The sequence below is a fragment of the Eurosta solidaginis genome, chromosome 4 (genome assembly GCF_040869045.1).
Source record: "Eurosta solidaginis isolate ZX-2024a chromosome 4, ASM4086904v1, whole genome shotgun sequence".
NCBI lineage: Eukaryota > Metazoa > Arthropoda > Insecta > Diptera > Tephritidae > Eurosta > Eurosta solidaginis.
This window is the reverse complement of record NC_090322.1, coordinates 80,822,186-80,834,522: the sequence shown is the minus strand read 5'-3', so window position 1 is coordinate 80,834,522 and position 12,337 is coordinate 80,822,186. Positions and strand designations below refer to the sequence as shown.

Here is a 12,337-nt window from a genome sequence, read left to right as displayed (position 1 = left end):
GCGGTGTTGGCTCATCAATCAGATGTCTGTTGGGATGCCCAGGTTTCTGGGTGCTCAACAGGAACTGTTTAGTTAGCATCTCATTTCTCTTCCTGATGGGGAGTATTCTCGCCTCATTATGTAGATGGTGTTCTGGGGACATAGGAAGACAGCCCATGACGGTTCTGAGCAGTATTTTGGCAGGCCTGTAGCTTCTTCCAGTGAGTAGTTTTTAGGCTTGGCGACTGTGAAGGGGAGTATTTCCTTTACCTGGCTGTGCTGGGACACGATTCACCTTCTTTTCCCTGTATACGGCTGCTGAGGCGGTGATGGCGATGATGTGGTGGCGGTTGCGAATGGAGCTGGTGGTAATGGGATAGTGGCAGGACGATCTTATAACCCTGTTTCGTTTTCCGAAGAGTTCTTGTCAGCTGGTATTTCTTTCGACTTTAACTCTACCAAATAAAGCTTGAATTTTTCAATATAATTATAAAATTTTAACTTGTTTTCAATTTACGCATGAATTCACAATTTTATTGTCACACCGGGATAGAGAATATAATTCGAATGAAAAATGTAAACAAAGATACATATATAAATACATCTGTCAACCCATTGTTGCCAAAGAGGTGGGCAAAGGAGTGGGTTTGCGTCAAAGCTATAATTTTACATTTTGCTTTATGGAGATTATCGTAAGAGATAGTGGAGCACACGGAACGTGTGCCTCCGTTCGATAACTCAGGTTGCGGATAAATTTTAGGACATATGCCATTACCCTAAAGGCCCGTGAAAAAGAGGAGAATCGGTACAGAAAATCAGGTTCATCTTCCGTAGTGAGTAAAGCTTCGACTCGGTTGGTGTTTCGTATAATGCGTTTTGGCCAGGCTTCCAGGGGCAAAGTCAGCCACTCAGGGCCATTCCACCATAACGGAGAACTAGCTAAGTCAATGGATTTACATCCTCTAGTGCCCATGTCCGCTGGGTTGTCGCGATTGCCGACATGTTTCCATGACGCATTTCCGACGAGATCCATTATTTCAGCGGTGCGGTTAGAGACAAATGTCTTCGAAGTATGGGGGATTTTTTCCAGCCATGCTAGAATTATTTCCGAGTCCGACCACAGTATTACTTTTGTAATAGAGAGGTTGAGATTTGACTGGACGACAGCGACTAGACGTGCCAAAAGAAGCGCCGCGCATAGTTCTAGCCTTGGCAGGCTGGAAGTGCGAAGGGGTGCAACTTTACCCTTGGAAACCAAGAGATGAGAGGAGGTACTGGTATCGTGAGTCGTCCTAACATATATACTAGCGCAGTATGCCTTTTCCGATGCGTCACAGAATCCATGAAGTTTTACTTGCTGGTGGGGGTTATAGTTGACCAATCGGGATATCTTAATGTTCGAGATACCGTACAAATTTTTCGTGAATTGAGACCACTTTATGAGACGGAGGGGTTTAACTTCTCCGCCCCAGTCGGTTCCGTCTATCCACAACTCTTGGAGGGGACTCTTTGCCTGAATTATTATCGGCTTAGTCCACCCTGCGGGATCAAAAAGTTTAGCGACAGAGGAGAGGATCTGATGCTTTGTCCTAGCAGACGAAAGGGGTATAGAGTCGACTGTATAAGAGGTGTCGGTGAGAGCGTTCCATTGAATCCCGAGAGATTTGGCGTTACTCGTTTCTTCGAATTCTAAGAGATTTGTGTCGAGCAAGTCCTCTTTGTCGATATCCTTCGGAATATTAGGATTGTTTGCCGTTATTTTTCGTAATGGAAATCCTGCTGAACCCAGCGCTTGGATGACTTGAGAGAGAGACTTTTCAGCCGGGAGAATATCTTGGCTACCAGAGAGAATGTCATCTACATACGTTTCTTTGGTCAAGGGACGGCTGTGGGGAAAGTTTCTTCTACATCTTTCGCCAGTTGGTGAAGGGTACCTATGGCAAGTTGGGGGGCACAGTACACACCAAATTTAACTGTTTTCAGATGATAATCTTTATGGCGTCGCTCGGAGACGAGCGAAAGACGATCCTCTGATAGTCTCTGTCGTCTTCGTGCATTGCGATTTGACGATACATTTTTTCCACATCTCCGTTGAACACAAAACATTTGAGAATAAGGAGCACCAGATCCGGTTGGAGGGTAGGTCCGGTATAGAGAATATCATTAAGAGAATATCCTGATGCCGATTTTTAAATACGACCCTTACCTGATGGGGGAGATAAAACGAAGCGCATTTGCCTCCGTTGAATTTTTCATAGGAGCCAGTTTCTTCCATATGATCTAGGGTGATGTATTCTTCTAATACACTATCATAAAGTATGGAGAGTGACAATTCGAAACCGCGAGGTTAAGGTTCGCCCATTTCGTTTGGAGTTCGTTGGTAAGTTGAAAGTTGGGGCATTTTCGTCAGCTAAGGTAATACTATTGCTTCCGCATTTATTTTTGTCTGCATTTTGGCGGAAACTAGGGTCAGGGAACACAGTTTGTTTGAGGCTTGAACTAGTTTCCCTGCCATGCCAGAGATTTCAAACTTAGAGGGTTTATAAGGGAGCCTGATCCTGCCTTGGGCTCTTGTGGAGATAAAGCTTCTTTCAGATCCCTGATCTACGAGAGCTCTAAGTTTGAAAATCTCCCCTCTATGTTCTACCGAGACGATAGTCGTGGGTAAAATTATTTTACAATCGGTTTGTGCGCAGAACGATTGAACTTGGCTTTTCTGCGAAGGAACGCTCTTCATCCATAAGATCTGCTTGATCCGGGGTTTTATCGGATGAGTCAATGGGGTTTGTCGTTGGGGTTTGGGAGGTTGTCCTTTGCGCTCGGGAGTTTTGTCTCTTCGGCGTGGGTGAAGTGTCTTCATGAAGCACTGAGTTGTGCCAATCTCGACATTGGTTGCTGGTTTGAGTACTAGGAAAATCTTTCAACATGTGTGACTGGGAGAGGCAATTGAAACACGTATTGTTTTCTTTGACAAACTTCCTGCGGTCAGAGGTAGACAATTTCTTAAATTTGAAACAATTTATTAAGGGATGTGAGGAGGTTTTGCACATTGAGCATTTGTACATTGTTCGATGCTCTGTTACGTGAGACTGAGTCTAAGCTATAGCTCCCACAACGTGACTGTATTTTCAGGGAGTTTAGAGGTAACCAGATAAATAAGTAAGGGTCTCAGTTATCTGTGGAGACTTGTTGCGTGTCGAGAATTTGTAAGCAATTTTTTACAAACGATTGCATCCTTTGTATGTCTCACTGTTCTCAGATATAACGAGCTTTAAGTTAATCGGTGTCCGTATTTGATTATCTACGAAAACACGTCTGTTTTCATATCGAGCTTTTAAGGCTTCCCACGCTAAGGCAAAGTTGTCATCAGTTAAGGGAAATTGGTTGATTATTTGAGCGGCCTTTCCTTGGGTTTTGTATCTGAGGTGATACAATTTTTGCGCTTGGGAGAGTTTGGGGTGGTAAATGTAGAGCGCTGTGAACATGTCACGAAACGAGAGCCATTTTTCATAACCACCATAAAATATTTCGGTATCGCAAGGGGGGACTTTTAACGAAATAGCGGAGTTGTCAGATGGAACTGTTATGACGGTAGAGGGCGCTGGGGTTTTCACTTGGTTTATCAACTGAAGTTGGTCCTCAATCTGAGCCTTCGTTTCCTCACAAGTTACGAGGCAAGTAATATATTTGCTATGGGCAGATTTTGCAAATTCGTCGGGCATGTCCTGATCGTCGGTTCACTCACTTTATCGAATGTTTTTTGGACCCTATTCCAAAACTTGTCGATATTCCAGTTTTTGACGTTAAGGGACGACTCAGTATTGTTTTGGAGGGACGTTAACTTAAACCGATCACAAAAGTCCATGAAAATATCCGTGTCGGTAATAAACTTTTTAGGGGCAGACGAGAATTTCAATCTTTTAACTCCCTTACTATTGGAGTCACTTTGTCTGTTTTCATCATCACTCATTTTTACTTTTGTTTCCTCTTACGGTTGAGAATTAAACGAAATTTAACTTATAGAGAGAAAACTCTTCCTTTTTTGAAGAGAGAGTGTTTGTTTTGAACTGTTTGGACGAGTTACGTTTAGCTTCACGTTAAATAGAAAGCGAGAATAATTTTCAAAAGCAAGTTTTTGATTTAAATTTTATTTGAGGGGGTGACGGATCGAGTTTGACCACTGTGCCGCGTTTGCACTGTATTCAATGCGTATATATGCGGGAGGGTTGAAAATACGTGGAAAAAATACAATATGTATATATGTAAATATAATGAGTAATTATTTCCTAATTTCACTATCGATATTTTTATGGACTGTATAAATAGGGATACAGAGTGAAATACTAACTAACTCGGGGAAAGTTTAGCTTTTAAAGAGAGAAACCTATATTTTTTAAAAACGCTAGTGTAGGCACCGAACCATTCTTGTACCACTGTGCACGAGATTTTATATTAACGCTTATTTGTGTAATTAATTTTGTGTATGCGTGTGCATAAATGTGCGAACGCAAGTAAGACAAAATTTGTGTTCAATAGTTGTTCAGATGGGGACAAATCAGAAACTTGCAGAGGTTTTTCAATATATTCAATTGACAACAGATATTTTAGAACTTGAGAAAATTTTAAAATATGTTGAGTTTTGACACAATAAAATTTGAGGGGTAATTTTAGCAAGCGTGCCCACTGTAGCTAACTAATATAGTTTTTTCTTATTATGCTTTGCACATATGTATATACCGTACTGAGTTTGGCAATATGGGGTTATTGCTGTATATATATGTATATATATATTTATATATAAGGGGTATTCCATCCCATTTCGACCAATTTTGAACCCGACCCCTTTAGAATTGGCTGAAAGTTTTTCTTCTTTTTCTAGCTTACGAAAGACGTTTTTCAGAATTTTTTCAAATTTTTTCATCCAACTCAAAAAAAGTTATGAATTTTTAAAAAACGCCGTTTTTGTTTTCAAAATGCTATAACTTTTTCAAAAATTTACCGTTTGGGATCTTTTTTTTTTAAATTTGTTTTTAAATGTACTTTTCGGAAAAAATACAAAAAAATTTTTAAAGTTTTTTTTTAATTTTTCAGTTTTTCGAGATTTTTCGAATTTCGCCATTTTTTTTTTTTATTCATAAAAAACTTCAATCAATTCTGCAATCATCCCCACTAATCCCGGAGTGATAATGAAAATGTTTTAAAGATTTATAGTGCACCTGAAAGCTAATTATTTAAACTTTAGACAGTTCAAAATACATGGTGCCAGAGCAACAGGGTGCTTTACAATACTTCGTCAAAGTTGAAAAATTGTAGAAAAATACAAAAAAAAAAAAAATTGTTAAAAACTGAAGGACAAACTTTGAAATTTTTTTTATGAGGATGTATTTGAACATGAAATCAGATAAACTTATGATTTGTATGAAGGAGTGTGGCTCTACCCACTTATGATTAAAAGTTGTGTCTTAGTAGCAAGGTTATCAATCTCCATCAAACTTGATGGACGCATTACTTCTTTTAAGATGCTATATTCTTATAAAAGTGAAATGTGTACGCTAGGGGATATCGTATATAAACATTACTTGAAAATTCATTGAATAAATTTACTTCATTATTTAGAAAAATTCAAAAACCAAAGATTTTATTAATACTTAACTAGGAAAAATTATTAAAAGTTGTTCAATATTATTGTATTTGAGCCAAAGATGGACAACTAATAAATTTTTGAGCCTTTCCCACTTATGATAAACAGTTTTATCTTAATAACCGCTTTACCAATTTTATTGATTTCTGTAAAAATGGATTACTCTTCTGATAGTCAAAGCCTAAGCTTTAAAATAAATATACATAAAGGGTGCTTCAAAACCAATCATAAAATTTGATAAATTTTAAAAAGGTGTAAAAACGAAAATCATATGATTATAATTACTTAAAGAAATAACTGTATTATTTATAATATTATTATTAATAGTGTTACAAACATATATCTTGCATGCGTTCTAAACGTTTCTCACGCTGCATTGCATTCGGCACTCTGCTTATGTCGTAAGTATGAATGTGTTTATAATAAGCAACGTCAACATAATTACGTTCCCACAGGCAGGCAAGCAAGCGAAGCGTGTGCGATATATGAGCCACGCTTATGCAACAACGACCATGCGAACGGTTGCTATGTACAAACGTTTACATCGCTCATGCAATATGTATGTACGTATGATTAGTATATAGGAACTTTAATACATAAGTATTTGTTTAGAATATTTTAGTACAAATAAGCCGAAATTTACTGAATAAAGTCAATTCAATCTTGGTGCCGCTTAAATGGCACTACTCAGAATTCAGTTCTTTCAATTACCATATTACATCATGGCGATCCTGCCTAAATTGGCATCCTACTGCCTGAACTAAATTGGCATCCTACTGCCTGAATTAAATTGGCATCCTACTGCCTGAACTAAATTGGCATCCCACTGCCTGAATTAAATTGGCATCCTGCTACCTGAATTAAATTGGAATCCTACCAGCGATCCTGCCAGCTCTCCTTAATTTAGCAGGACTGATTTCATTTTTATACCAAGCAGGATACTTTCTGCAAAGGAGTTCAAGGCATCAACTTTGCAACGGCGAATGGTATAGTCAATGCAAAGGGACGGATCACAGCGACAGCGACAAGGGTGCAGGACAAATTTTAAAAATTCCTGAATACCACAAAGGAAAGAAGGAAAAATATTTTTTTTCGGATACTGCAAGACCGCCACCAAAACGACCACCACCGACGCATAGCGAAGTGGAATAAAAACAGGATCCTGCAAACAAGGAGAACACGGAGGAAGCCAAAACGAATGAATAAGAATTGAAAACTGTGAACAGAGCTAAAGACATCGCGGACAACCGAGAAACCGCAAAAAACGGAGTGGAATAAAATAAGATTGTGGCATAAGAAACAAGGATAACGAGGACCAGCTAAGAAAAAATTTGGCATTAGTTAAGTTATTTTTTATTTAAGAATTTTTAATACTTTTTAGCAGCATTTGGCCACCTAACGGCTGCCAGTATACGGGCAAAAAGTAGATTTTTGCCAATAAATTTAAGAATTTTTTTTCCCCCTCTTAATTTTTTAAATGAATGATATTAGTCAGGAAGAATTTGATGCAGTATTCTTGCATTGTAGCAAATTAATTGAGGAAGAAGAAAACAAACTAGAAAAAGTATTAGAAAAAGCAGTAGATGTAAAAACATTAGAAAAAACCACCATAGGAGAATATAGGCGTAGAAATCAGCAACAAAAAAATAGAGGAAACAAAGATTTCAAAACCAACCAAAATCAAAAGAAAGAGAGGAGGTAAAAAATTCAACCTTAGAAAAGCAGTAGCAATTTTGTATCAGAAAATTAATTTATCTAAAAAGACGGAGGAAAAATTCGTTTGAAAACCGAAATAAGAAAAATCAAAAGCATATAAAGTAAGTTTTTTCGATGGAGAGTGCATTGCCTAATGACCTTGATTACGAGGCTATCAACCCCACTGTTGATAATTTAGAATCCGAGAGTAGGAGTTTTAAGAAAGGTATTGTATCATTAAGGAAATTACAAGAAGCAGAGAAGTCATTAGTATCGCTTAAAAATGGTGGAAACTGATTGACATGCCTAGGGAACCCACCTTAGAAAATGTACTAGTACCAATACTAACCACAGGCGAAGAAAGGTGGAGGTACGAAGTTAAATTTATGGGACGTACCGACTCATATCAATATAAATAAATATAAGAAAATGTTTAATGCAAATGTAATTAATTCCATTCAGGTCGTTGACCATAGTGAGGCATTAGAATTTATCAAAATCTTGTTAATAATATTAACAGTTTCCACTTGCCTCAATTTGTTTCTCAAATTATACTCAACTCACAATAAATTTTTTAAGAAAAAATACATGAACCGAGCAGATGGTCTAGACAAAGTCTAAGGGACAAATATATACCCCAATGGACAAATGGGAGACCATTCTGAACAAGCTTGTGGAAGAGAAGACCTTGGCGGAAAAATCTTATAAGTGTATCACCAAAGATACAAACAGTCGAATTTTTAAAGACTGCTTCGTCAGCTCTGCCAGAATTCGGTGGTAAAGCTAAGAACTTGAATAGCTTCTTGTATGCTTTGGATATACTAGAACAAATTAAGGATACCCTTGAAGCTGTAGCGGTTTCGATGATAAAAACCAAGCTGAAAGGAACAGCCAGAAACCTGTTAAGCACTGAAAGCTCAATTGAAGCAATAAAACAAAATTTAAAAACAGCAATTAAATGTGAATCAGTTGAAGTTTTATCAGCAAAGCTGCTGAACATCCAACAACGCAGTAAAACAGCAAACCAATACACTGCTGAAATTGAAAGGCTCACAAAATCGTTGGAAGGCGCTTACATATCTGACGGACTAACACCAGAATTGGCAACCAAGTTTGTGTAGCAAACAGCTGTGAAACCTATGTGTAAAACCTGCTCCAACGACAAAGTAAAAACAATTATGCAAGCTGGAACGTTCACAAAAATGAACGAAGCCATATCAAAATTTATTAACAGTTGCACAGAAGTAACTGGAAATCCAAATTCAATAGTACATATTCGCCAACAAAATCAGTTCCGAGGTAACTTCCGCAGGAGTTACCAAAACAATAATTATAGAGGAAATTATACACGTTCTTTCAATACCTATAACAATAATAATAATAACAGACAAAATAACTAAACATCTGGTCGAAATTTCGGATCGCGGGGAAATACCCGCAATAACACCAGAAATGCTCGAAATGTTACACAACAGGAAAACCAACAAACTCCACCTCAATAAATAAAAAATTATATATTTTCAATTTACACCTTAATAGCCACATATCTTCCAGAACAACTTCGAATGATTCCATATCAACCCTCCTAATCGATACGGGAGCGGATATTTCAATAATAAAAAAATGTAAGAGGAATTGGTCAAGGTATAACCAGCACTATTGGCATGGTTAAAGCGGACTTAGAAGATGATGGAGTATTAGGATTAGATTTCATTAAAAAATATAATTGCATTTTAGATTATCAAACAGAAGGAGACACTCTAATACTGGGACCAGAAAACATAATAATCCATATGACTAACAAAACAACAATCAATAGTATTTCAATTCCCGCACGATCAGAAGTACTTAGACAAATTCAAATTAAAAATAACAATTCAGATTTACTAATTCCACAACAAGAATTGTCTGAAGGTGTTTTTATTGCAAACACACTAGCAAATTCACAACAAACATTTGTTAGAATTATAAATACCACAAATAAAAATGCAACACTGCAAGATTTTAATATACGTACAGAAAATTTGAATGATTATACAATAGTTAAAAATAATAAACTCGAAAATGATGCCAACAATAAGGAAAAATTACAAAGATTAAATAAAAATTTTCCAAACTTTGCAAATAAATTACTTAATGCATTGTGTGCAGAATTCATTGACATTTTTTCATTGGAAACAGAACCAATTACCACTAAAATTTTTTAAAAACAAAAACTTCATATGAAAGACAATATCCCAGTCTACGTAAAAAATTATAGAATACCAGAAGCTCATAAGAGTGAAATTAATAAACAAGTAAATAAATTAATTAAGGATGACATAATAGAACCTTCAATCTCAGAATTTAATAGTCCAATGTTATTAGTACCGAAAAAATCAGTACCGAATAACCAAGAAAAAAGATGGAGAATGGTTGTAGATTACAGACAGGTAAGTAAAAAATTAACCGCAGATAAATTCCCTTTACCAAGAATTGATGACATACTAGATCAAATAGGAACAGCTAAATATTTTTCATGCTTAGATTTAATGTCTGGATTTCACCAGATTGAACTCAGCGAGGAATCGAGAGATATCACATCCTTTACAGCAGATAATGGTGCTTATCGTTTTAAAAGATTACCGTATGGCCTTAAAGTAGCACCGAACTCATTCCAAAGAATGATGACATTAGCATTTGCAGGCTTAAAACCTTCACAAGCATTCCTATACATGGACGATTTAGTCGTATTGGGATGCTCCGAAAATCATATGATTAAAAATTTACGAGATGTTTTCGCAAATTGTAGAAAATATAATTTAAAATTAAATCCGGATAAATGTTTATTTTTCAACCAAGAAGTAACTTACCTTGGTCATAAATGCACAAGCAAACGAATTTTGCCAGACCCCAATAAATTCGAAATTGTTAAAAATTTCCCAACACCTAAAAATGCGGATGAGGCGAAAAGATTCGTCGCATTTTGCAATTATTCTACAATAATAACAAGACTTTGCAAGAAAAATGTAGTTTTCGACTGGACAGAGGATTGTAAAAAATCCTTTGACTATTTGAAAGCTGCGTTAATAAGCCCTAATATCCTACAATATCCCGATTTCAATAAACAATTTTGTATAACAACTGACGCAGTGGATATGCTTGCGGAGCAGTATTAAGCCAAGAGTATGAAGGAAAACAATTGCGAATTGCCTATGCATCAAGATCATTTACTAAAGGAAAAATTAATAAAGCAACAAGAATTGCCAGAAGGCCATTCATTGGGCCATAACATACTTTAGACCATACATTTACGGTAGAAAATTATTGGTCAAAACAGACCACAGACCCTTAACATTCCTATCTTCGATGAAAAATCCGTCATCAAAGTTAACTAGAATCAGATTAGATTTGGAAGAATATGATTTCGAGGTGGAGTATATCGCAGGTAAAGAAAACTACAGTGGCTCACAGCTTATTTCGTGCAGCTATAGAACAAAACTGTTGAGCTATATAGAAAGCAAACTAGTGATGGTTTAAAAAAAATTCAAATGCACAGTTTTAATAAAAATACGTTTTTTTGAACAAATACTTAATTTTCATTTGTTTACACGTTTGCGCTAATTATTTAATTAAAACTAAAATTATCTCAAAAACTAGGATCACAGCTTATTTCGTGCACTGCGTCCTGCCTTAGAAAAAACTACTTTTTAGTTTAGTACCTCGTATGACCACCCTTTTGTTAAATAACCTCAAGATGATTTTTCCTAGATGCAATTAGTTTTTGAGCGACTTCGTGTGGTACCTTATGCCTTTCTTTGACAATAGTAGTTTTTAAATCGCTAATCTTACTAATCTGTCTTTGCCGGGTAGCCGATTCGAAAATTGACCACAAACTTTCAATGACATTTAAGGCAGGACATTGTGGAAATGGATTCATGAGGTGTGGACAATTCCATGTTACCCATGCCTGCACATTCCTGGCACAATTTGTGTTAAGAGTATTTGTCTCTGTTATTGCGAAATCGATCACGTACAACTAAATTAGGGACAATTTGCAACAAGTTGTCTTCTCGTAAGGTTAAATAAAAATTTTTGTGCATTGTACCATCAAAGAAAGTTATTTTTCCAACTCCAGAGGCAGCCAAGTAGGCCCAAACCCATTACACTTCCACCGCCATACCATACAGGTGCCTTCAATTTTTTATACCTTTCATGAAAATGAAATGGTATATTAATTTCGTCACGAAACCCAAAATTGTAAGTCCTTAAAGGAAAATAGATAGACCCACCATTATGTATACCGAAATAATCAGGATGAAGAGCTGAGTTGATTTAGCCATGTCCGTCTGTCTATTTGTATGCAAACTAGTCCCTCAATTTTTGAGATATCTTGATAAAATTTGGTGAGCGGGTGTATTTGGGTGTCCGATTAGACATTTGTCTGAACCGGCCGGATCGGACCACTATAGCATATATCCTCCATACAACCGATTTTTCCGAAGAGGATTTTTGTCATATCTTCCTCATTTTAACAGATTGAAGCTTCAAACTTCACCATATACTTTCGTATATTGCACATATTGTGGTCTGAAAAAATTGATGAGATCGGTCGTGTATATAGTATACTATATCCCCCACAACCGATTGTTCAGATAAGAAACTTTTCGTAATTACTGCCCTATTTTAAGAGCTAGAGGCTTCAAATTTCAACGAATACTTACGTATATAGCATATATTGTTGTCTGAAAAAATCATAAAGATCGGTGGTATATATGGTATATATATGGTGGTATATATAGTATATATGTATATATAGTATATATATATATATTTTCGCAATTTTAGCCCCATTTTAACAGCTTAAGAGCTTCAAATTTCACCGATTGCTTACGCATATAGTATATATTGTTGTGTCAAAAAAGCATAGAGATCGATGATATATATAATATATATATGATGGTATATATAGTATATATAAGTTAACACGCGCCAGTTGGCCTTATCGCAACATTCCCACGTATGGCCAGTACACGCGCGCCG

At 36.4% G+C, this 12,337-nt stretch overlaps 1 protein-coding gene across 10 annotated transcripts in view; it reads right to left on the bottom strand.

Moving 5' to 3' along the window:
- Socs16D (Suppressor of Cytokine Signaling at 16D) overlaps positions 1-12,337 on the bottom strand; it is a 687,555-nt gene that overhangs the window by 603,487 nt on the left and 71,731 nt on the right. The window lies entirely within an intron of this gene.